Here is a 23611-nt window from a genome sequence, read left to right on the forward strand (position 1 = left end):
GCAGAGGTTAATTGAAATAGAATACCAGTATAACCAAAAATTAATGTTGCTTTAAACTAGGACCTTTCTATTTTTAAATGCAACAGAATTTCAGGAAAAAGTGTAGGTTTCGAGATGAGAGTACAGAATGAGAGGGTGGAATTTTCTGATTCAGTATACGATGCCACATACATGCTTCAAAAACAACTTTGAGGCTTAAAGGCAGTTTATATATCATAATCATGGTTGTTGTTTTTTTAAGTACCAGCCTCTATTGAACATAAAACAAGCTACAGGTGTAGGACTGCTGCCAGAGATGGTAAAGGTACCAAACAGCTCATTTTGCTGTTTGATTTTGATTTGGAGACACAGGATATTTTTCATGAACATGAAAAGCATCTTGTCAAAAGTTGTTGCCAAAAATAGAGCTGCGTGCAGGAAACATGCATAAAAATGAAAATGGAGCAAAGTACATTTGTGACCAACTTAGATCCCAACTGTATATGTATGCCTGTACACTAGCTATTGGCCTATTCTAATGTTGCAGCAATAAATCAAGGAGACTGAAATCGGTTTCCTGGCCTTAGCTTAAAACTCATGTGGTTTAGAGCTATTCTGCTGCCATAAAGGCTGTTTTTTCCAGGCCAGTATGCCTTTTGATGGTCTGGAGGTATTGCATTCACTGATGCAAGCTCAAGCAGCCATAATCGTGCTCTAACTTGCATGATTGAGCCCTTGGTAGCTCTCTAGACCTAGGTTGCATGTGTAGAACAGGGAGCCACCTACGTCTCCATGCTAGAGGGGACATTACTCTGCACCTAGGATCTGACCTTATTTTTTTCCATCAGTGTCTTCTGCTGAAAAAGTGTTACCCCTATATATCAATCTAAATTATTTCCCTTCTCTTTCTAATATATACATGCAAAAAAAAAAAAAATCCCCAAACCACTCTGTTCTAAAAGAACATTATTTACATCACTAAGCCAAACACTCATAAGTTAGGAAATGCCAGAATTTAGGTTGCCCAGGCAACCTTATTTCTGCTCCCTTGTCTGTATGCATTATGATGCTAGGCGATCATTTAATTAAAAGCAGTATTTTTTCCACAGGTCATGACCGGGTTCATTGGGGCATGGCCTGGCTCACATCCCCCAGTCCCAGAGAGGCTATTTGCCCTTTGGGCTCCTTCTGCAGTGTACGCTGCTGCTTTGACGGCAGCATAGGGCCAGCCACTTCGAATGTTCACGTTCAGTTATTATTCTGACATATGGCCAACATTTTGCTGGCAATGAAAGTGAAAGAAGGAAAAGGCAGTTCTGGAAAGCGTATATCTGTCAAACTTGTATGAAAACTCATGGGACAAAGAAACAAGGAATTGCTCCCTCCCCACTGGGCTGGGTCCCCTCCCCTAAAATCCTTGCAGTGGGGGAATTCTGTTGCATTTGTCCCCCAGCCTCCGGACTGATGTTCCTGCTTTTTTTCCAAGATAAAATGGACAAAATTACCTGAGGGTGCTCTCTGCTATCATGGCTGGACTTCTTGTGTTACCAGGGCTCAGCATGAGATAACCCCACCACTGGTGCTTGTGATTCAGCTCTGCAATCGTCCATTAGTACAGGGACATGGCTCAGCTATGACGACTGGCCTGAACTCGCTCCGGTGCTCTGTGACCTCCTTTGCAATGCATTTTGCTGACTTCTGAGACCAAGAAGCCACTGCTGAAAAGATCCTCCACCATATTTCATGGCATGTAGCTGGTTCCCGAAATAACTCCATTTATGCCAACCTTTGGTAAGGGCTAGTGGTTATTCTGAGTGGGCTCCACACCTTCACATCTGTATGCAGACTGAATACAGAACTGAAAGAGAATAACTAGTGCAGCACCAAGAACCAAGGCATCTCACTCAGCTTAGTACAGCACCGCTGTGGATATTGTAACTAGGATATGGTTTAAGATAGTCTTTGCAGGCGGAAGCCTTTTCTTGAACTAATCTAGGTCCAGTGGGAAAAATCATGTGCAGTAACTTCAGCTAGCTCTGTAGTAAAGACAAATCCTTAATCACATAATAATTGAAAATTAGTGTTGGAAGGGACCTCAGGAGGTCACATCTAGTGCAACCCCCTGCTCCAAGCAGGACCAGCCCCAACTACATCATCCCAGCCAAGGCTTTGTCTAGCCAGGTCTTAAAAACCTCCAAGGATGGAGAGTCCACCACCTCTCTGGGTAACATGTTCCAGTGCTTTACTACCCTCCTAGTGAGAGAGTTTTTCCTAATATCCAACCTCAACTTCCCTTGCTGCAACTTGAGCCCATTGCTCCTTGTCCTGTCATCTGCCCCCATTGAGAACAGCTCAGCTCCATCCTCTTTGCAGCCCCCCTGCAGGGAGGTGAAGGCTGCTATTCAATCCCCTTCGGTCTTCTCTTCTCCAGACTAAATCAGCCCAGTTCCCTCTCAGTCTCTGCTCACAAGTCATGTGCCCCAGCCCCCTAACCCATTGTCATTGCCGTCTACCAAACTCTCTCCGATTTGTCCACATCCTTTCTGTAGTGATCATGCATCAGGAATCATCCTTCACTTTTACTGACTGTAAATCTACATCACCAGGCATCTTCTCTACTGATGAGGAGGGTAGAGCAAAAGAAACACACTACTAGAAATGTTAGGCTATATCTCATTATTTTCAGGTGTATAAAATGCACATGTGTATAAGACATTCTCTCCACCCTCACCCCTCAAAAAGAAGACAAATGTGAAAAAAATAATTAACTTCTGATTGAATTTTGAAGTTATGGATTGAAATTTAGTCAAGTTTCACTGCAATTATTTCAATTCTATTTTGTTACCAGAGATGTGATGTATAAATTGCCTCTTAATTTTAGATCTCATTTTGCAGGCAAATACATCTTATACACTGGAAAATGCAGTAAACAAAAATGCAATTCACATAACCTTTTCTCTGTTTTAATTATCTATTAGTCATCAGATTTCCTATTGAAAGTTGACACTGCTACTGATATTACCCAATATGAGATTTCATGCCAAAATGGCAACCTTTATCTCATCTAGTAGATAGTTGTGTTTGCTCATGTAAAACTGAGAGCAAGTACACCAGAAAGGAAATGTATAACAGCGTACAAAAAAAGTTGCATCTTAGTCCTGATTATTGCACTGATCCTAACAGCAAAATATTAATAGACTTCAAAAAGCAAAGTACTGGACCCACTAGCACACCAACTGATCTAGATTTCTGTCCCAAGCCTCAAAACTATATCGAGTGATTAATACAAATGCCTGTAATGTTGGGTAGTGATCTTAAGTCATTCAATGACTAAGAAAGTCATTTCATCGCTGAGTTCAAGTACCTCAGCTCTGATCCCACTGAATGTCTGTCACTCAGTCACAGTTTTACAGATTTCTCCCTTTTATCCTGCAGAGCTGCTATCCCAGAAATTAGTATCATTATTATTGCCCTTGATTGTGACATTCAGCATATTACCAGCAAGCTAGTTTTTGTTCTCCTTTATTTTTTTTCTCCATACTTGTCTATTCCCAAATAGTTGTTTTAAACCCTAGTTACCACCTGGATAACTGATTTCACTGCATCAAACATACCACATCATAGAAACCTGGGAAGGGAGCTTGTATTTATTATTCCCTCATTTGTCAGAGCTAATCAATATGCCAAGCAAGCTTCCCGCTAGCAGTTTCATGTTCCTAAAATTCTCCTTTATCCAAACTGCATTTGGGGCGTTTCTGTTCTTAGTCCCTGGTCCTGCAATAAGCTCTATGCTTGCAGAATCATGGCCTCAAATATCAGCCTTCTCCGCCATGTGGTTGCATGTTGTTCATACATAAAATTAAACACAAGCACAAGCCTAGAAATAAAATCCAAATCAGTTCTGGAATGTGAAAATATGGTGTGCCATGACAGTATATAACATTTGCTCATATAGGAATATATGGGTCAGAAACCGCAGGTGAGGTCAATGGTGGTGGAAGCTGGAGGTCAAAGGCTGGAAGTACTTCAGGCTTTCTTCTTAGTTTCATATTTTCATGGTTGTTAGGGGCTGGAAGGGACCTTACAGAGCATTGGGCCCAGCCTCCTTGCACTTGGGCAGGAAAGACCGCTGGGATCGGATGACCCCAGGTGCTTGTACATATTACAATTTGCATGTGTTAACTTTAAGGAAAGTTAGACGGCACTGAAGTTAGCAGTCGCGTGCTAAGGGTTAATACCCTCTCTAATGTGTACAGCTCTGATTGGCTGCTAGAGGGCCGGGAGCTGCCAAGTCCGCCCCATGGCTGCCTGGCTCGCTAGCAGTTCCCCGCTCGCCCCTGGCTGCCCCGCTCTCTCCGTCAGTCTGGGGCAGTAGAGTTCTGGATGACTGATTGTCCACATCGGGGTGGGGAGAGGCTTGGAGCAATGCATCCTGGGATACTGGAGGGATGCAAATTGCTGTCAATGACCCTATGGAGCAGACTGACTTTATTGCAATATGAGCAGTTTAACACCAGCTAAAGAGAATAATCCTTTGCCTGAAGAGGTGCAACTTGGAGACACTCAGAGGACACTTAGCTTGTCTTTTCCTGCCCTAAGGTACACACACACCTGTCTTAGGAGCATTTAACATGTGGGAAAGGTAACGTTAAACAGCCTTAACCAGCTTTTCCAGATCATTCCTCGCTCGTTCTTTTATTAAACAGCCCTTGCCATTGACCTTGTTTTCAAACATGATCAGTGTGGCAGAACATGTGGCTCATAGCTTCACACATCTGCGCGCCAGAGTTCCTCCTGCCATTTTTGACAGAAACACGTTTTTACTCTTGTTGTATGTGCATGGATTAAAAAACCTACATGTGTGTGTATTTTTAAATTTTTTTTTTTAGAAAAAAGCAAAAAAATAAAAAAAATAAAAAATCTCTGGCATCCCTGCATTCCTAGGAATGAATATGGGATTAGCAGCTTGTTGACTCACTGTCTATTGCTTTTTCACTCTGACAAACTGGAATTTTGCAGTCCTGTTAAATGCTTGTTTTCTCCAATAAATAATATTCTACACTGTTGCTACATTTCAGTTGTTAGGTTTCTCAGGGGACAAAAGCAGTACAGAAAGGAAAAGGAATACATAAACAGCTTAAAGTCTTGAGTACCCAAACCTTACAGCGGCATCTTGCCTTGAATCATAAAAACCTGAGACATTTTATTTTGGGTACATACCATTATATCTTGAACTTTGCATTCAAATCTAAAGCCCTCTCCCCTTTTCTTTTAAATGTTCAAGCAACTTATCTCTATTTTGGGGTTTTTTTCTGTTCCAGGAAAAAGACAGATTTTAAGCTTAAACCCACAGAATCTAGAAAAATAGAATAGACCAGACCTGGATTTCTAACTAAAAATGCAACCACAAAATGCACGGCTGCCATCCACCCCTACTCTCTTCCCCCTCAGTATGTTCCCCCAAACAAGTCAGTCCCCCCATAAACTTCTCCTTCATTATCTCCCACCCCTTCTGTCTTTTTAGGGCCAGATGCAAACCCCATTGAAGACTATGGAAATATTTCCATTGACATCAGTGGACTGTGGTTCAGGCCTTTTAAAGGCACTCACTGCGTAGCCTAACCTATCTCATAATGCTCATTTTGTTTAAGGTGGGGAGTTTCTAAAGCATGCATCCTATAATATCTGCTTAGCTTGCCTAGAAATCTTTAATAATTGATGGAAATTTAGAGTTGAGGTATATTGATGATTTATGTGGGGAGCTGTCTTTACACAATCTGCTCTCAAAGCTTTCCAGAGTATTACTCTTAGTGTCTAATTAACTTCCGAAGAGTGATACCGCTCCTTTCACTACACTGATTGATCAAGGACTTAACTGCAAGCCATATTTTCCAAGCGATTCCCAGGCGTCCTCTCTGCTCTTATGAGTTCTTTGCTGAGGAACAAAACTGGCCTGTGTGGTAATAACCCCTTTTGGCTTTGCAGAGAGAGTATCTGAAGCACGCTGCTCTTAATTCCAATTTACACTCAAGCATGTGATTTATACATTTTCAGCAAAGGAATTTTCAGCAGGTACAGCTTCATATTATCTACCCCGCAAATTTTGTCCTAAAAACTAGAGCACAAAAGGCTCCGCTACCATTCCCTGAATCATTTCCTCCCTGTATAGACTTCTTTCCCTCCAGCGGTAATTTTTCCAGGCAGGTGGTTGGGAATAATACTCCTTGCTCAATGTGGACAGAAACTCAATGTAAAGATACCTTGTTCGTATGCAATATGGACACAGGCAAGACGTGGTGCGACTTAGTGGAGGAACACTGTAGTGGGAGCGGGGTAAATGGGGTTCTGTTCCCAGCTCTGCCACTGCCTTTCTTGGTGCCCTAGGGTAAGTCACTTTTATTCTATCTATGTGCCTCTATTTCCCCATCTGTAGAATGGTGTTAATGGTGCTTATCTGTATTGCAAAGGGCTTGGAGACCGAGGAATGGAAGGCACTGTATAAGAGCTAAATACCACTGATGATTTTCAATTTCTCATTGTTTTGCAATAGGCTCTTTTCTTTTTCTAATGCATAATAACATCTGTATCATAACCATCTGGTAGTCTAAAGGGCTGCTCCGATACTTTTGCATTGCCCAGTGTAGATAACTAGTGTTCAGTGATTTAAATGAGCACATTGCTACCACGTGTCGAATGATACGTGTTAAGGGCCTGATTCAGCTCCAGGAGGTGACGATTACTAAATCCCCAGGGACTTCAATTTGGCAGGAGCCATCCATCTCGAACCCTAACAGAATAGTCTTCATTGCCTATAGCAACAGCATGCCTGTCTATTCATTGTGTAAAACAATGTTGGTGCCTTGTGCTTCGTGATCTTGAGCATGGATTTTTGGGGGGGGAGCTGCACCCAGACCTTGAAGTGACACCATGCCTCCAGCAAAAGGTGTGAAAAGCAGGGTGACCTCCGTTCCTTCTCAATCTATGGCTGCGAATCATCTTGTGATGGCCAAACTTCTTCACTCTCGAGTGACCTATTTGTTATAGGAGAGGTGTGGATAGCACTTCACTATTAAGATTAGGGATTTTTGGTACGATCTTCTTTCTTCCTTTTCCCTGCATTTTCACCCCGGAGCAGCTGCTGGGACTGAACACAAATCACTAGGCTTTGACACTGCCCTTCCTCTGAGGCTGTAATGCCCATCAGTGACTGACACCGCTTGCTGCATTGGGTGAGGGCACATTGTGGAGAGATGTGCCATCTGTAAACCTGTTTCCATATGAACTCAGAGAGCTCAGGAGCTTCATTTGAAAATGCTCCTTCTGGAGAGGTCAGCATGTCCCTCATCAGACTCTGGGGATGCAGGGATGGGGGTGGAAAACTTCATCAAAGAGTGCTCCTGCTGACTCTTCCCTGCATGAAGCTGAAGTCTCTGCTCCTACAGATCCATCCTCATTGCCTAGTAAAATGTCAGAAGACAGGGAGGCGAAAGAGCAGAGTCCTGTTGTGTTCATTTTAGCCGCAAGAGCCAAAGGTTTTAACCTGACCCTGTCACTCTACAACACTAAACAGCTCAACAAGGTTCGGGTTCGCAAATGCCTTGCCCTCCTTGGTACCATGGCAAGCACACTAGGAAACGTATGCCCTACTTGGAAACGCATTGTATTAAATACATAAAACAAAGGAAATCAAAACAAGATATAACATTTTAAAACTGAAAGCAAATGGTTGTGCAGAACAAACGATCAAAACTCGTCGGCGTTCCTTTTTCAGAGGCTGTTAAATCTCTATGGGGACTTCTTACCATCTTGAATTTTCCCTGAGCCTGAGGAAGGGCATGTGTGTCCGAAAGCTTGCAAATATATATATTTTTTTGGTGTAATTTCTTAGTTGGTCTAATAAAAGGTATCACCTCTGAACCAAGAGTTGTAGAGTTTTGCATTTCTTACTCTATAAAGCAGCTTTCTTAGTGGGGAGGAAAGAGTCATTTCTTCTGTTTAATAGAATTGTGAAGGATCAATCTTCTCCTGCCTTTGCCAAAGTAGACAGGAAAGGAGAAAAAAATCAAACATACAAACAAAAAATATCAAAAGGGGAAGGATAGTAAAAATGAGGAAAATGTGGCATTTCGTTCATGTTTTCAGGATACAAGCTGCCTGGTCAGTCATGGATAACATGCTTTTATCCAGCAGGTGAGAAATGGGGGATTGTGGCCCTGGTCTTGATCTGTTAATGGACCTCTCTTTGGTGGGTGTTTCTCAGGCTGGATAAAGCTGGACGGTCCGTTTTGTAGTAATAAACCCTTGGCTGCCAGTGAGCTCCCACAGGGGAGCCATCACAGCAAAAGCTGTTCTTCCAGTTCTGGGGTAGTCCATATTTCCATACCCAGTGGTGACTAGCTTTCTATACATTGGTATAAAGACATATACCAGTCAGAGGAGCATGATTTCATAGACATTAGGGCTGGAAGGGACCTCGCAAGGTCATTGGGTCCAGCATCTTGCCCAAGGGGCAGGAAGTCAGCTTAGGTCAGATCACCCCAGCAAGATCAGCATCCAAGTGTTTCTTAAAGGTATCCAAAGTAGGTGCTTGCACCACTTCTGGGGGGAGTCTATTCCAGGCTCTGGAGACTCAGATGGTAAAGAAGTTTTTCCTGATGTCCACCAATCTAAAATGGTCTTCCAGCAGTTTGCGATCATTAGACCTTGTCTTCCCTTGGGGTGCCCTGGTGAACAGATGCTCTCCCAGTTCCTGATGCACGCCCCTTATAGACTTACAGGCTGCCATCAACCCCTATACACTCAGCAGTTCCTGCTGGCTGATGTGCCAGGGAGTGAAGTGCTTGCACATGAGCTTAATATAATGGACTGAGGATGGTCCCATTCATATTTTTATTTAAACTGTAAGCATTTTGGAATGATTTGCCTTGGTGGGTGGTGCTAATGTTACCGCTGAATTTTGAAGCACTATATATGGATGGCATGTCTTGAAGAGCCACTGTGTAGTGTGCAGCAAGCAACCATTTCTTCCTCACAATAATGGTATGGGCAGTGAAAATACCTAAGAGTCTTTCAAAAACAGTCTCTTAAGGGAGGGCCTTGCTTCGTAAAGGTAACTGTGAATCTTGACCTACCCGTCAGATTATAAAATATTTTGTTTATAACAGTTTTATAATCTATCTCACCTTCTTTTTTTACACTGTTTAAAATATAAATATATAATGAAACCAGGTTATTTTAAAATCAAAGTTTCTTTGTACCCAAGGGAGTCATCTCTGCTTGTTACCCTAGATACCGATGAAATCCAAATACAGTTCAATACCGATAATAACTCTCTGGTATCTGAGCACGCGAGTCTAAAGGTGAGATTTTTCAAAAGCTCTCGGTTTTACCTTAACTTTGCTCTCTTAAAACTGAAGGGGAAATTCTCGTTTGCTTCCATAGGAGCATAGTTAAGACGATCGCTTCTGAAAATCCTACCTTCAAGTGGGAAACAGGAGTTGTGTGCATGAGTTGTCCCAGACGCAGATTGGTGAAGGTGCTGCGGTACTGCAGTGGATCTAGATCCTACACGGCCATATGACAGTTGTGGTCTTTTAATCTTCTTCCCTCCAGATTCCTCTGTGTCGTATACAGCTGTGCCCTATCAAATTAGCAATAAGAAGAGAGGGGGACACAGACCCTTTTGTATTCATTTGTACAGCTGTGCTAGCGAGCGGCACCGTATCGTTCCCAAACTGCCGACAGTCCTAGCACAGGCGATGTGTTATTTTCAGAGGAACCATCCAGACCATAAAGTTAAGTGCACGAGCAAGTCTCTGAAGGACCAGGGGTCAGAAGGCAACTTTTAAACCATTGGGGCCTTTTTCAGGATGAAGCTACAAAAGAATTTGTAACTAGGAGAGAAATGACTGCTGCAGCCTGTGAGAAAAGGGAAGGTTGTGGAGAAGCTGCTATCCGTGAAAAAGGGCAAGTGCTGAGTTGCAGATAAGGGAGTGAGAGCTGTAAGGGGAGAGGAGTAATGTCAAAAAGCAGAAGGTTAGTTTCTTTTATTTATTTTTTTAAAAAAGTGGGTAATTATTTTATGTAGTGATTATATACCAAACCAATCCTGTCTAATCCAGAACCATTGCACACTTGTACTGAGAAGGTAACCTCAACTTTACAGACAACAGTGTTTTTCTTAGATAACAAGGATATGCAGATAGGAAGAGACACCATGAATAAATTAGAGTAGGACTCCTTTTAAAGGCTCTATTGATGTTTTTGGACATGATTATTATAAGGTATCTTGTAGGAGAAATTCACCGTTTTTCCCCTTGTACAGCGGATTTCTGACCTTCACCTGCTTGTTATGAGACTCCTACTCAGGAACAGGGCACAGAATCAAGGGGGCGAGAAGGATGGTGTGAGTTCAAACAATAGGGGAAGAAATGCATAGCAGTGGGAAAAAAGCTTACATTTTCCCATAAGCTGGGGCATGGAAGATACTGCAGCCTCAGCTCTACAGTATCTTATGCACAAACAAATTATGCATGAGTTTGCTCAAGGGACTACTCAGCTACTCAACAATAATGGGTAATTGCCCTAGCAAACTTATCCTCATATCACTCATAGACACCAACACTTACACTAAAAAGAAAAGACGTGAAGAGCAAATTTCAATATAAAACACATTATTATTATGAAAATGACACATTTTCATTTAACCCTTTGCCAGCAACAACAAAAAAGCACTTGCTGCAAAACTCCTGTGTTTCAAGGAAGTGAGGGCTAAGAAATTGCAAACCAGTATTTTCCCTTTGGAAGGCAAACTCAAGATTGTTGTACTTGGCACATGTTGCCCTCTTCATTTGTAGCAAAGGCTTGCGGGTATCTAATGACAAAATTGCAGAATGCCATAGAAATTTGGAACAAAATCCCCCTTTTCAATACAATCCAGCAGATTTGCGCCATATGGAAATCCTGCTGTTTAATGTAACACCATTAACAGCCACATATTGCTAAATTCATCTTTCAAAGATTTTTTTTTTTTTTTGCAAAGTTGCAGGAACAATATCGTTTATAAATTTGTAGCCTTTATTCAGCCTCCAGAGATCTTCAAGCCAAATGAACATTTCATAACTTGAAACCCAACCAATATGAATTTTGAAAATATTAGTATTTTTTTTTTTTTTTTTTGGTACCTCTTTGGTAGAAGCATCTTGCTTTCTATATATAAAACAGAGTAAACAGCTGGGTCAGTGGTTGGGCATGAGATGAGCCACAGCTACAGTTTGCCCTACTGAAATATGCTGGCTTTACAGTTAGCTCGTCCTCCATCTCTCTACCCTGAAAGTTTTATTGGTCTATTTAGTTCCTCTGTAACCTTCTGCTCTAGATTGTAAATGCCTTGAGGCGGGAACTGTCTCTAAAACAAGTATATGTACAGTGCCTGGAAACATGAAGTCTTGAACCCTGACTGAAGCCCTTGAGCAGTACCAGAGCACAAATCATGGGCAGCAAAAAAAAAAACCCATCCCTACTTATCGCCCACAAAAGTATTTCCTCCATAATCACTCAGACCTCTTTTAAGCCATCCATTTGGGGAAAGCCCTAGTCAATATAGTCTTGGCAGAGCACTCTTACAGACGTGCTAAAACAGCATAAAGAACGAAGTGACTAGCTGCCATGAAGATGTATAGTCAGCTATGTTTATATAGCCCCTTACTCCCACGAAGATCCCGGTTGCCTTCGTTGGACTGCACGAGTACAATGCCAGCCAGGCATCTGATTGCTGGTTCAGGACCAAACAGGATGGCAGCGGTAAAGGACCCTGCTTTCCACTGTTGTATTCACTGCCCATAATCCTGTCTGAATGTGGAGCAATGCTGATCAATGGATGTGAGAATTCATCACTAACATCGCTGTTATTCAAAGACTATGGGAAAACTGGGTCTGTCACTGAGAGATCATCTACCAGCCTGGAAACGGTCATATTTAAAGTCAGGAATATCTTACACGATGCTTGCTGTTTTGCCGGTATCTAGGCAATGCAGAGGTACTTGAGGGGTATCTGAGGAGGACGGTGGGTGCTGAGCTGGCCTGTCTTTCCCATTTGAACAGATTATGAAATGATCAGTCATAAGGACTGACTTTTTCAAATGCTCAGCACTTACAGCAGGGGGTTACATCTTCAAAAGCACTCTGGTCCTTGTAAAAACCACATCAAGTGGAGTCAGAGACTTTCAAAAGTGTTTAGTGCAGCACCTCCCATTATGGCCTGGTTATCAGAAGAGATCAGCACTCAAAAGCGGAGCGCTTCTGAAAACCCGCCGAAACGGAGTTCTTTTTTTTTGAAAATACTGTATTATGCTTGGAAAGGATTTGAAATCCAATAACAGACGGAGGGGATAATGGTCGGTTGTTGGAAGCCTGCACGATAATGAGAGTCTAACTATGGTCACTACTGAGTTAGCGTTAACCACATAAATGGAGGATTGGGTGAGTGAATGAAGCAAAACCGAGGTATCATTTGAAGCCCAGGAGAAAGGTCAAACACGTCCAAGTTACATAGGGTGAGGAAACACAGAGGTGTTGGTTTTACCAAGGTGCTCAATGATCTTTGGTTTATATATTTATGATCTATAGGAATATTGCCCCAAGTGTTAGTGGCAGACCTTGCTTATTCAGGGAAAGTTCAAGACACTGGCTTTACTCCATGTGAAGGTTTCAACTCCAGAACTGCAATGAGAAAGTTCAGCTGTCACATCTTCAGCATGAGCAGACTGGATTTTACATCTCTTTAGGGAGCTAACTGCTATAATAGCAAGCAGTCACGTAAGGAGAGGGACAGTCCTTCCAGTAAGGTCGTCGGAGTCTGCGTAATGCATAACCTGAACAAAAGGAAAAAAAATGACCTAGTGTAGACCTTTGTGTGGAGCTGGAATCCTTTTAGCTTGCATTACAGTAGCTTTAGTAGGCTTTCAGGTGTGTTTGTTCACTCTAAATTAGGCCACTTAAAGTGAGACTAAGGGAAGTAGCGTAAAAGGAACAGAATCATAAGTGAGAGAAACGTCTCGAAAAAAGTAGCCATCAAATCTTGATTAAGGGCTCAGGTCAGTGTGCTCTAGCTCGACCAACAGGATGACACAGGAGTGTCTCCCTTCTGGCCATATCTGTTGAAGTTTCTATCGAGTAATTTTGTAAGGCTTTGTTTGGTGGGGTAAAATGGGGCTCAGTGCTCTGAGATTTGTTCCTCTGGCATCCGTTGCTGAGGTTCCTGGCTGCAGATGTAAAGAAGATCCAGTGCGTCTTAGAAGTTACTCTCCAAATTCAGTGATGATCTCCCCAGCAGGCTGGCCATTTGTTAGAAATTTTAGGATTTTAAGATTGTAAGTTGTAAGCCTGCTTATTTTCTACTTGGATCATAACGTATATCTGGATGTGTACTGCGTTACTCTTTATTTGCAAGCAATATTCAGACTTGGAGAAGTCTAATAAAGTTGGCGTCTGCAGTCACTCCATTGAAGGATTTCCTTGGCATAAGAACAGGGGCTGTCAAACAAAACCCTCAGACCCTCCGGTCTAATCTAAGAGGCAAACCAGATACCATCCCACATTTTACCCATTATTGCCAGCAAGCTACATGCCTTGGGAGCAGGAGTTATGTTTGAGGGCTTTGACATTTGTGTGTCCCTAAGTGCAAGGGTAGCCATGTGTATCTGTTATATATTTTTACCCAGTCGATATGCAGAGATTTAAGCAGGTGCAAATGTGTCCACAAAGGACTATAAAAGAGCAAACGAGTTGCACGGTAATGCAACAAAGGCACTGATGCAGGTTATTGCAAGGAAAACAACATGGTAGAAGGAGGTATATAAATAACTGCAAGGCACTTTCTAATGTATCTTTCCCTCTTGCTCTTAGCAATATCACTGAATATAATAAAACCATTTCCCTCCTGCTTTGCCATTGTTAGTCTTGCAACTTGACAGCCATCTTAAACCAAGGCACACTTGGCTTACGGGAATACTTTTGTACGAGACTTAAACAGCACTGAGCAAAGGGACTTTTAGGATGGGATTTTCAAAAACACTTATAGTTGGTTTAACTTTGCTTCCATTGATGTCAGTGGTAAAATTTCATGGGGGTTCGGTGAGCGCTGAGGTCCGTATGTGTATATGCACATGTATGTTATTTCCTTGTGAGTCAGTCTAAGTAACACTGTAATGTATTTTTTTAAGAACACAAAGATATATGATCCAAATACTGTGACATTGTGTGACATGAACAGCAAAACTTTTCCCCACAAGTCTGACTATGAAAGTTGGATATGAAATTGTTTACCGGCTCACAAGAGCTTAAGTTCTCAAAGATTTTCCTATTCCAGAGAGGGGCAAAAAAGTTGAAAGCTCAAATTTCTGCAAACTGAAAATCTGAAGGAAAAAAGAATTGGATCAAGCCAACAGAAATGTGCCATTTTGGTTTTAATTATTAAAGGTTTTGTTGCATTAATCGCTTAGGAATTAAATTTTGAAATGAAAACAATAATTTAGAACGGGAAAATGGCATTTTCACTTAAAAATGTTGAGCAGGATGTTTTAACTTGGGCTTTAAATGGGTAATATGTTCAAACCCAACCCTTTCCTGGGTAAGACCTCTACCCACTAGTTGTTAAGGCTGTGTGAAGCTTCAGGTGCTGATTCGATTCGGAGGAGATTCGGCCCGATTTGGTGGCCGAATCTCCGAATCGAATCAGGAGACCAGTTAAAAGGTGTGAATCGATTTGAAGCTCTCTGGAAAAGATTCGGAGAGCTTCAGAGATTCAGGCAGTCCCCGCTGGCTGCAGGGAGCTGGACCCGGACTCCATGCTGGTAAGTAGGGGCTGGGGGAGGGGGCTGGTGGAGAGGGGAGCGGACCATGGGGGCCCTATTCCCTGCCTGCTCCCCTGACTCCCCTGAGCACCCTCCAATCCCCACTCACTCCCCCAGCCCCTGTATGGCTTCCCCACCTGCCCCAACTCTGGCCCTTTAAAATAGACCAACCAAAAATCCTGCATTCACTGGCTGCTACAGCAGTCTCAGGGCTTCTGGGGGCTCATGGCAGAGCCCCCCCATGCAGCATGGGGCAGCAGCTGGTGGGTCGGGGTGTTTGGTTTTTGTTATTTTTTTAAGGGCTGGGAGCTGGGGGGAGGGGCAGGGCAGCCATGGGTGGGGCGAGACACTGGAGTGGGGGTCAGGGGGCTCATGACAGAGCCCCCCCCACGTGGCATGGGGCAATGGGGGGCAGTGGGGATCACCCCCTGCCTGGCAGCACCCACTGAGTCGGGGCTTTTCTTTTTTCAAAGAGCCGGGATGGGCCTGTGTGATTCGGAGATTTGGCCGATTCAGCAGCAGCCGAATCTCCAAATCAGATTTGGCCGAATCAATTCGGGACAGTTATTCGAATCACTGTCCCCCAAATCGGCCGAATCCAAAGCAAATACTAGCCACTTCGCACAGGCCTACTAGTTGTTATATAAAAGGGCCAGGGGTAACACCTGCCCTTCTGGCTGGGTTTTAAAAGAAAGAGTGAGTCGCCTTCAGCAGCCTGAAGGGAGCATGGCTTCAGAGAAAGGTTCAACCAAGTAGTGAGATGGCTGAGATATGGGATTTATCTCTCTCTTCAGCATTTTCTCTTAGGGCAGCTCTAGTTCAACATGGAGCTGTTTTGCATCTCAATTTGAGGCACCGGGCTGTCCCTGGGCATTGCATAGATGGCTCAGGCACCTCATTTGCGGCTCTGGAGGGAAGGAGCAGGCAGGGGAAAGGGGCAGAAGATGGAAGCTAAAAGTTAGCCTTCCAGCACCTCAGTCCTTTGCTGGATCTGGCCCTTACCTTTTTTGTACCTAACTTCGCTATAAAGCATCCTTCCTTCCTTCCACCTTTTGTGTGCCTCCGCCATTAAGAACGTGTGCCCTTCAGGACCAGGACCATGCATGTGCGCAGTGCTTAGTGCTGTGGAGCTCTGATTTTGGCTGCTTCTGTAATAAAAAGTATTTAAAAAAACCCCCAAAAACCTGACCATCTGCACTCTGGAAAAAAAAAATATACCTCATACCCATGAGAAAACAGCCTGTTCCTTCCTCAGGTGCCGGTGAGTGGTCTCTGTCATTGAATTCCCCTTTTCCTCTCTGCCCAGAAAGGTGTTTTTTTTTTCCAAACAAGTAGCACAAGTTGAAGGGGTTTGCACTATCAAAGGGTTTGCAATCCTGATTAGGAAATGTATTTAACCTGGGGTCATTTAGCCTCCTTGATGTGAAAATCCACCTGAGTCTTGGGAGGGAGGGCAGGCAGTGCCCCAGTCAAGCTTTGTATAAGAGCAGCTCGGTTTAGAAAGAAGCAGGGTGAAAGCCAAGGCAAGCTGAACAGTCAAGAAGTGAATAGAAAGTCTCAGCGGAGTGTTAAAAGAAACATGCATACAGGTTAGTTCTGGGGCTTTGTTTTAACTGTAGCAAAAAAAAAAAAAATCCCTTTTAATTTTGGTGCAAAGCAACAGCTGCTTGAAAAAGCAAATAAAAGAGCTGTGACTAAAGGGAGTCCTCAGTGTTGCTGGGGGTTTTATGAGCATCGTGTCAATGGTTTCAAGTGGAACAGCTAACGTTTCAAGTGTTTGTAAGCAGTTGTTTAATGTTCCAAGGACTTCGGGAGCAAGTTTTTAAAACTAGCTTTGCGCTGATAATTACTGCTGCTTAAAAAAAAAAAAAACCCCACTCCTCGTGTGATGGTTTTGTATGTTGTTTAAAGGTTTCAATAAAAAGGTAATATGGAAGAACCTAAACTAAAACTGTGGCCTGTTCTGCTCGAGCTTCTTTATACAGTCCACAGTTAGTGGATCTAGTTGAGAGACTACAATATCCCTCATGGGACGTTGCACGTGATAGTGCTGTGCCCTGCAGGTGCAAGGGGCAAGCTTATGCCAAATGAACGGCAGAGAGGCAACTTGTAACTTGCTTACGTTGCCTGCCCCTTATTCAAGCGTTAAAATGAATGTGGGTGTGATGGAGCCAATTACCCTCAACTCATTAATTCTGCAGGGAGAAGATTTATTTAAGATCCAAATCTGAGTTAAGCAGCTTGTGCCAAGCTCTTTGACTCCAAGGCTTGGATTGTACTGTTCTGCAAAGTTTGATTTCAAAAGCACAATGTATCTGGGATAATTGGGAAGCACTCAGTGCACTGACGCAGAATTCACCTGAAGCCAGACACTAGCTGGCTGGCAGACCGAGCTGGGTGCTTTAAGTAAGCTGCTTCAGGGGGAAAAAAAACTGGTGGATTAAGGGGTAAAAGTCATAAACCCAGACACTAAAAGATAAAGCTCCCTGGGAAGCTGTGAGCAGATGCACTAATGTATTTGTGGAAAGTGAAAATACATTCAGCCAGGTACAGACATTACACCTTTAATAGTATAAGTGATCAGAAACCTGTCTGTACCCATAACATAAGTCTGGCACATAGGCTGGTTTAAAAATGGCAGAACCTGGTCTAAGATGTATCCCCCACCTCCACCAAAGAGCAAAAGTTTGTTCTGCTTGCTACCGATCTGAACTGAATCTGAAAACCGCGCAACTTGGATCAAGTCTGCCTCAGGCTTTTTGACTGTCTGTGTCGAGCTTCCGATCTGACCCAGCAGGAAACGGACTGAATCAAGTTAATGCCAGGACTGCATCACAGTACTTGTTCTGATTTCACTTATCCGAGTATAAAGCCAAACTAATTCCATTGAAGTTAGCTGGGAAGTGAGATCAGCATTGGGTTGGTGAGCTCAGAGGCGGCTAAAATGCCATTTGCCTGGATCTGCTTCTTTCCCAGACCTAATGGGGGGGGGGGCCCGGCACTGAATGCTTGTCTTCTATTTCTCCCAACTTAATCTAATTAAAGATATTCCCTCGCCTCATAAATTTTTCTTCTCCCGTAATAACCCATGTCACTTCAACCAGTTTTTGTTTTTGTGAACAACTGTAAATTGTGGCGGGGATGTAGCTGAAGCAGGCTGCTGGTGGAAATCTCGGTCAAAGTTTTCCAAAGTAGCTAATGATTTGGGTTGGTAAACTCGAGATAACTGCAAGAGATGTGACATGCGGAGGGTCCACACTCAGCCTTTTTTCCCCATCAAAGATCTGGGCTCTGTACGGGAAGGCTAGTGCAGACAGTTCAGGATAGTGACTGCCCAGTATAAGTTTAAAATTTACAGTAGCTTCAGTAGATACCTTTCAAATCTGATCACTGTGGTGTTCTGATTTGGGGCTGGTATTTTTTTTTTCCTATCTTTTTTTTTCTTTTTTAAGAGAATGAAGTCAAATAACAGACTCTAAATAATATACATGACATTTCCCATACTGAATCCAGTTCCTTAAATATAGATTTATTTGTGCTTTTAAATCATTTAAGATGCAATCCCCACAGCATTTTGAATGGGACTTTTGCAGGATTGGGGTCTTAAATTCAACCGAGAAATAAGTAGTTGGCCGGTCTTTTTGCCAAAGAGGAAAGAAAACTCTTGAATATGCTACATTTCCTTCTTTTTTATTTGAATTAAGGAGAAATAAAGAGAACAGGAGGGCTGTAGAATCATCCGTTAAGACAGGTCCATAGTATAGAAGTGTCTTAAAATATTTTGTCTATTAAGATATACAGCGGCTTAAATACTGTGGCTCTTAGTTAGAGAGGCTGTTTTAAGCGAATAGTGAGCTGGCTTGCCAAAGAGAGATTTGTCAGAAAAAAAAAATAAATAAAAAACAGCATGAGGACACTAATTTAATTTGAAAACTATCAGAAAACATCATCATAGTTTCTATGTAGAAGTGATTATTCTTGCTTGGCTGCCCTCTGCTGGAATTGCTGAATTATACACTGCTCACAAAAGGCAAGGTGGGTCTCCCCAGGCTAGCTTAATAGTTAATGTAGACGAGCTTATCACAGGGTATGAATACACGAGAGACCAAGTATAGAGCACCGGGTGTTAGAATGGAGCTGAGTATATTTCAATCCAGCGGTGAAATGCTATTTAATTAACCATGAAAAATATCCAGCATCTGTATGGATCAAAGAAAACAATTATGCATAATGGATGAACAGAAAACAATTGATTATTGCTGATAAAAGGGCTACTCTAATTAATCCAAAAGATATACCTACTGCTAAATGAGATGAATAAAAAAAAAAAAAAAAAGGAAGCTTCAGGATAGATTTAACTACTGAACATAATATCGCCAAAGCAAGTCCAGTTTGACTCGCACAGTAGGCTTTGGGCTTGTACATGCGATTGCATATGTTTTTGTTCAATCATCATTTTATTAACTTACAAATAATACCAACATATGTAGAAATGATAATGCCTACTGTGCAAAACAGATGCATTTTTTTCTACTACCTGTTACAAAGGCTGTTAAAAAAACCATGTTACAGGGTTGTTGGTTGTAGCCGTGTTGGTCTAAGGACACAGGCAGGCAAGGTTCCTTGGGAAGATGTGGTATTTATTAGACCAGCTAAATAGTTGGAAAAAAAGTTGGAAAAAAAAAACTTTTTTCCAACTATTTAGTTGGTCTAATAAATGATAGTACATCTACCCAAAGAACCATGCCTGCCTAAAAAACATGTTAGTCAATTTATCCCGCTTACAAGAAAGTGGCTTCAGAAGTCCCACTGCAGATGTATCCCCTTTGGGGTTTAAAAAATTCCCATATTATCTGTTTTGGGATGGCAGTATTCTCCACTAATTTTTTTAAAAGGATTCTGGTATACTTTTCTGTATATATGGAAGATGCTTTTTATTTTCATTTTTTTTGTCCTCTGTTGTTGGCTGAGCATCCTTAATCTCAGAAAGGGAAAGCAGGAAGAGGTAGGGGATGAATTCGAAAAGTGGTCATGAGAAAAATGAAAGGAGATATTAATCTCGCATCACCTTTTCTTTCATTTCCCCTATACTGCTGTCTGCACCACTTCATACTATCCTTTTTCCTATCCCTCATACTATCCTATCTTTTATACTATCCTTTTTCCTGTCCTCTCTTTCAGATTTCTGAGCTCTGATAAATAAGTGATAAAATGTCCATCTACCATTTTCAAAGTGAGTAATCATCATCATTGGCCCTTCATGCTTCCCTTTTCTGTTAAATGTATGCTCGAAACATGGTTAATATGGGCAGGTCGAGTCAGAGGCCAAACTAAAATCCAGAGTAACACTTCCGCAGCTACCAGAATTACTCTGAATGTCATGAGCATAACCAGATAGGAGAGTATGTCTTGGTGTGCACGCACCTGTATGTCCTTGAATTGTCTGCGTCACTCTTCAGTGTCCCAAGCACATTTACATACACTTTTTCATGAATTTCAAACGGTACCTCCAATCAATGCCAAGGTTAAATTACCTTCCAATATAATATTGCATACCTCAAAGAGTTAATCCTATAACTCGTGCTTCTGCTTGGAAATAGTGCTGCCCTTCTTTTATAATGTCAGAGTCATCATGATAAGGTTCGGAAATCTCTTGCCCTTGTACTTGTTTGAGATGCCACATATGGACAGCAGGTTACTGTTGTCTACTAACCACATTTTAACCTTTTTTTTTCCTTAATGAAAACCAAAAACACACAACACTTGCATGTGAGATAAATGAAAACATGGTATTATCAAAAAAGCCACGGCACTAGGCTGGAAAGAGATGTTTTTAGTGGGGTGTTTTGTGTACTTGCTTGCAGTTGTGTATTGCCAGGCTATTAATGGATTAATTAACATTAAAATCGCTTGTGAAATTACCCTCCAAATATACATAATGGCTAGAAATTTGAGCGTATTTAAAGGCCGTTGCAGTTGTCTGATTGCATATCCTTTGTTTTGGGGGGTGGGATGCTGACCTGACTGTCACTCTTTAATTCAAGAAAGGCTGAATGGATTCTTGCAGCAATCCCTTTACCTTTACTGGAGTTGCACCAGGGACTAACTAGGCCTGATCATTGCATGTGTTTGAGAAATGGAGAATACCTACAGTTAAGAAAGAAAGAGATCTTGAAGAAACATTTATGCAGAGCATGAAAATCAAGGGACGGCATTTGAAGCTGAAAGCTATAAACTGAGAGAGCTGAACAGACAGGATGGCCGTAAGAGCACATGGTATTTAACAGGCACAAACAGCACAGATGTATGCGCTGCATTCCCCTCCTTTATTCCTGTGGCTCATCTGCAACCCAAAGCCCTCTAGTCAAGGCACCCATTTAAATATGAGTTTTCTGGAGTGTAGACAGAGCCTTAATGCTGTTTCTTAGTGGGACCCCATCATGCTAAGAGCTACAGTAAGCTCCTAGGAATGTGAATGTGTAATGGTAACATCTTGCAAGTGAAAACACCTTTATGGAGCGATGTCCTGGAAAAAACGTGCTTATGCTCAGATCTCATACGCAATTTAGTGGTGAAATTAAGCTTTTCCTGCGTGCTATCTTCACTTCACATTAACTCACTGCACTTTGCTGCAGGTTGAAACATATATTTAGCGAGAGTGCCCGCTTTATACTTCAGCGCAGGAAAGCTGACCGTCGTACTTTTTTCAAGCTTCGTACGGAAACGTTGACCAGAACCGTGGTATGATGTCCTGACTGATTTCCATCTTTGCTGCAGGCCTCCTGTGTGCTTAATTTTTTTCTCCTGAAACTATGATGAATTTTCTCTTCTTTTTTCCTTGATCTTGAAAGATGTAAGGAACTAAAAGCAGAAGGACTGTTTTGTTCCATCCCTGAGGTGGCCGCAGTTTGGTAGATGAAGTAATGCCTATATATAGTTGCTATAGCACTGTGAAATAGCTCTGAATAAATAGTGCTATATAAATGTAAGGTATCATTATTATCAAGGTATTATTATTGTAAGTTTGCTGTAAGTTGCAATGAAGCTGTAAAAATGATTGTAGAGTACCTAATTTTAGAGCATTTTCACTTTAAAGTTTTCAGTGTGTCAGTGGTGCGTTTAAATTGTATCTGGCCCCTTTGCTTAATCTAATCGGGAGAAAGTAAATTCCATACTGGAAAAGGGACTCTCGTATCTGAACCAAATACAGTTGCACCCCTCTGGCATCCAAAGAAAGGAAAATCCTTTGTAAAAAAAAAAAAAAAAATCAGCTATGGTCACACTGAGTCTTAAATGCTGTTCACTTGTCATCATGCTGATTTAATCAGTCCTTCTTGGGTTAAAGAGGTAAGAAGTGGAGAATAATATGCCTGATAAAATACATAGGGATAATTTAATAGGAAATGAAAGTGATACAGAGGAGACCAAACTGAGTCTTAAAGCATGAAACAAGTCTTAAACATATTGTAATAAATGTATGCTGTCAAAAAATTATGTAAAATATGCGCAACCTTAAAATACACTTTATAGGAAGAGAGCCTGTTTGGAGGGAAATTGCAATTTGGGGCAGAATAAGAGGGAACTTGAAATCTGTATGCAATGCAGTGACTTTTTTTCTTGATGTAAGAATTGCTATCAATAAGGCATTTTGGTTTTCTGTGCTTATTGAGTTTGGTGGTGTCGTAATGAATTTGAGCGGTGCGTTCTGCCCCGAGGAACTCGCAGTCTATGGGCAGTGTTGACAAAATATGAATTTAAAGTTTAAATTTAAAGATGCACATTGAGGTCTGGTATTGGTGGTAGAAATTGAACCCTGGGCTCCTAAATGCGTGAGCTTCTGCCATCTGAGTTTAGACCGTGTGCCAAGGGTGTAGGCAACTTGGCAGCCTTTGTATCCACTCTGAATAGAGACAGAATACAACATGGGTTATATAGGTATATCTCATACAGGTATGCATGTTATACCAATTTAGCCCAGGATCAGAAGGTAAGGGCAGTCTATTTTTGGTTTCTACTTTTCTCCCAAACTTAAATGTGTTAATGTAAATATACTGTGTGCAGCTGGGGGTGTATGCTTCAAGGTATGAGGACTGCATATGGATTTTAGCTACAGGTTCTGTTCACATATGAGCCAGAATAGCACTGCGGGAAACACTTGGAGATAATGCTGTAGGTCTTGCAATACCAGGAAATAATGCTCAGACTACATTGTACTTCTAGATTATCAGTAATAAGACACCTCTTTTGCAACTCCTGTGTGTTACTTGTTGCTGCTGTCAGCTCAGAAACTAGACCTAATCATTTTAATTCCCCCCCCCCCCCCGGCCAAAAAAAAATTCAAAATTTATAGAGAAGATAATGAAAATATTTGCCTTGTCTTACTGGTTGTGATAATCATCTCCCATTGCTAGCTTCATAAGTATATGGGTGCTTTAGTGTTAACAAGAAGAAAAAGTAGGAAGGAGGATGACAGGACAGATTCCCAGCTGGCATACTTCCACAAGCACGGATAAAACTAGCTGAAGGTTTGGTGGGTAGTTTTTCTGAGTAAAGTAAGAAAAATGTTTCTCTGAATGCACACAGGGAGCAGATCTTTTGAGTAGGAAGGTGCCATTTTACACAGTCACTTTTCAGACCATAGCCATACTTTAAGCCAAAAATAGAAAATGTATTTTAAAACTTGTTAAATTAAAAAAAAAACCAACCAAACCACACACTCCAGCAGAATTTTACATTCTCTGACTTCTCACTTTTTAGGTCTGCTACCCTGATTGCACATT

General features: G+C 41.9%; 1 long non-coding RNA gene across 3 annotated transcripts in view; it reads left to right on the forward strand.

The window, feature by feature from the left end:
• The window catches only part of LOC109286205 (uncharacterized), a 372088-nt gene that overhangs the window by 97878 nt on the left and 250599 nt on the right, over nt 1-23611 (forward strand). The window contains exon 1 of one of the 3 annotated variants that reach the window (XR_009455936.1): nt 16250-16420. The exons of the other annotated variants lie outside the window; for them this stretch is intronic. This is a non-coding gene — a long non-coding RNA (uncharacterized LOC109286205). Of the gene's footprint in view, nt 1-16249; nt 16421-23611 lie in introns of those variants that run through there. 3 annotated transcript variants of the gene reach the window in all.

This window comes from Alligator mississippiensis, chromosome 12 (genome assembly GCF_030867095.1).
Source record: "Alligator mississippiensis isolate rAllMis1 chromosome 12, rAllMis1, whole genome shotgun sequence".
Taxonomy (NCBI): domain Eukaryota; kingdom Metazoa; phylum Chordata; order Crocodylia; family Alligatoridae; genus Alligator; species Alligator mississippiensis.